Source organism: Lissotriton helveticus, chromosome 7 (genome assembly GCF_964261635.1).
Source record: "Lissotriton helveticus chromosome 7, aLisHel1.1, whole genome shotgun sequence".
NCBI classification, from domain to species: domain Eukaryota; kingdom Metazoa; phylum Chordata; class Amphibia; order Caudata; family Salamandridae; genus Lissotriton; species Lissotriton helveticus.
Window position 1 is genome coordinate 1,852,702,856 of NC_136068.1, and position 3,351 is coordinate 1,852,706,206.

Genomic DNA, 3,351 nt, shown 5'->3' on the forward strand with positions numbered 1-3,351 from the left:
TAGTTTGTCCCCCAACCACCAAGTGATTTGAGTCCCTTTTTCCTGGAATATTTTCAACGTCCTTTGTAGACGGACCACCTTCCGCTCTTTTCTGTGATGTTCCTGTCATTGGATCACAGCCAGATGTCTGAGGTGTAGAAGATGACACCAGGGCTTTCCTTGTCTCTTTTTGTATGACAGGCTTCTCCTGGGTCGCAGTTTGCATTTTCGAGTTTGTCTTTTTATTGAGGTCGAGATTCGATAAAGTCAATTGCTCGAGTTTTTTCAGTCTCTCTTCCATATGTTTTAATCTATCCGTGATGGGCCTAATGGAGGAGGTTAAAATCTCACCTAGTTTAGCCCAGAAGCCTTCCCCCATAGAAGTCGAAGGGCAAACCGGTATGTTAGCCGAAATATTATTTGTTCCCATTTTGTGTATATCGGCAGTAGTTTGTACAACAAGTGGTGGGCAGTCTTTATTTGCTGTTGTAGCTTTATATTGTCTTACTCTTTTGGAGGCCACCACCACCTTCTTTTGTTTGGGTATTGCTCCTGGAGTATTACCCGCCGAGTGAGAGATACCTCCCTATGTTTGAGCACGGGTAGATACTTAATTTATCACTGGGTCTTTTGTATTTTCTGGGTGTATTTTAGTTGTTCCATCACCCCTAGTAGGTAAAGAATCTGCAGGTATATCACTGCATAGACTTATGGCGTCCGAATCAACGGTGGTATTGATGTTTACATTTCCTTCTGGAGTTTTAGACAGGACGATATTTGCCCAGGGAAGACCGCTTATTAAAGACCGGATCTAGGGAGATGCGGCATTCAGTTAGATCAATTTCACGTGCTAATACTGAAGAGGCTCTTATAATGAAATTGTCTAATGTTCCAGCCACAGAACCTCCATGTATAGTACTTTTCCCTTTTCCTCTGTGTTCAGCCATTTCAGGTACAGATAGATATTGGTAGGAGGTATTACTAAGAGTAAATGCACTTACTGTGTTCAATGTCAATCGTCGATGTTAGGGGGGTGGCCCAGCCCAGCAACTCAGGCCTCGAACGGGCTCAAACGGGCCCGCGTGCTGTCCCGCGACGTGGGAGGTGTTCTCAATTTAAAGCGCCTCTTGGCGCGAAATTAGCGGGAGCGGCTTCCAAGGGCGCTTGGGGCTTGTGGTCCCCCCCGCACTGCGGCCGCGCTATGATCTCGAAAAGCAGCGGTGGCAGGGGGAGACCAACGGGAGACCAGCAGCGTGTCCAGGTAAGATGCAAATCCCCCACAAATGTCTTCCAAACACCCGCTCCACAGGAGTTGTTCTCAATTTAAAGTGCCTCCTGGCGTGAAATTAGCGGGAGCGGCTTCCTGCCACAAGGGCGTTGGGGCTTGTGATCCCCCCCCGCACTGCGGCCGCGCTATGATCTAGAGAATTAGCAGCGGCAGGGGGAGACCAACCGGGAGACCAGCAGCGTGTCCAGGTAAGATGCAAATTCCCCACAAATGTCTTCTAGCATTGATGTTTCTGGTACCATTTGCACCTTTTCAATTTTTCTCCAAAATTGATTTTATGATTTTAGAAATCAGAGAGTTTCTAGGGTTTACCCGTTTGAATGTAGCTCAGAGCAGTCATAGGTGGATTTAATATATGCTGTGATGCAAGAAAAGAACCTGCCAACTTTGTGGCAGGTTGAGCTGTTGTGTACCCTCCCCTCATTTTGATCTTCCACTGTTAGATTTTGCTAACCTTGGGTTTCAGATATAGCCAGTTCTCTGAAGTCAAAGGGAATACCAACTGGTATTTCACTAAACATATCTGGAAGATAAGTGTGTGGAAAACAAAAGCTCTGGTAGATGACTAGCAGAGAATATGAGGATCCTACCCCAACAGAAGTACACATACAACAGGTAGCACAACTTGTGTGGTGTCAAGATGTCTTAACCTACTGTAGAAAATATGTACCAGGATTAAAACGTTTTAAATCAAATATTAGCACACTCAGTATAAGATGGGATTAAAAATGAATGAAGTGACCCTGATCAAGGTGGTATGCAAAAATACTTTGGGTGAGATGCTGGAATCAAGGAAAGTGCCCCTTTGTGTATGGTACCCCTACACCTTTTGCCCCCAATGCTGAATATTACTATGTTAGTGTACAGGTGCCTGCTATCCTGGCTGCATTGCTTGTGCTCTCTCTTAAAACTGATTTGTCAATTTGGTAATTCTCATATTGGCAAAGACTTTACCCCCAGATAAGGCCCTAGTAAATGGTACTCTGGGCATTGGGGTAACAGGGTTCCCAGGACTTTAGCACAAGTTGCACCACCCTGGGTGACCCAAACAAACTAATGATAGCAGGCCTGCCAGTGCAGACAGCAGGAGCAGTACAAACTGCTTTAGTTTGATTGTGCCCTCACAGTGAGTGGCACAACCCAATGCACTAGCTTACAGTAGCTGACATATAATTCAGATACCCCTAAGAAAAGCCTCTGCAGCCCAGGAAGCCGGGCGTATTATATTAAGGGTGCATGCATGTAAGTACCTGCTTATATGCCTCTATAGTGTATTTCCATTAAAGTGCACAGTAAGTGATAGCCAGTCCATAGGATAAAATGGACCTGCACACAGGCAGACCTGAGTTGCTAGCTTCATCATGACACCACCTAGATATGTGGAGTTTGATGTCAAGCAATGTGCCTTCTGTCCCCTGATATGCATTAGGTGTTGAGGGACGTCTGGCATGTACCCAGACTTATTTGTGCTTTGGCAGGTCAGCCCGTCCTTTCTCATACCAAGGCAGAGTTATGACCTCCTGCCAGGTAAAGTGGATGCTTCCAGGAGTTAGCGACAAAGGGTCAGGCAGGCAGGTGGTCACACCCCCCACCCCTAGCTGGGCTAATGAATAGGCATGTGAGCTTCAAAGGTTTTACCTCCACCATCTGTGCTGTCCCCCAGAAACATTTGCTTGTCGTCCGGCTGAAAATTAGATATTCAGGGTGGTGCAGACCCCCAACATGCTGACCAATCTTCTAGGGTAAGCAGCCTAGTCTGTACACCTAATTTTGATTTCCTCCTCCTCAGGAATGGAAGAATAGAGGGATCTGGGTAGCAAAAGGTGACCCACCCCATCGGTTGTGATGACCTCAGGTGGTGGATTAGGTGTAGGAGCTAGCTGCCCATTGGCTACTAGCCTCCACACCCCTAACTCCGAACTCCCCAAAATCCTGGATTTAAGGGACACCCTTCACACCAGGGCCTCATATCTGAAGAACTGACTACAAAGAAGTACCAAGAGGAGCCCTGTGTCATTGACAACCGAATGTGGCCCACTGCATTTAAGCAAAAGAGGGATACACTGTTCCTGAGGCAACAGACT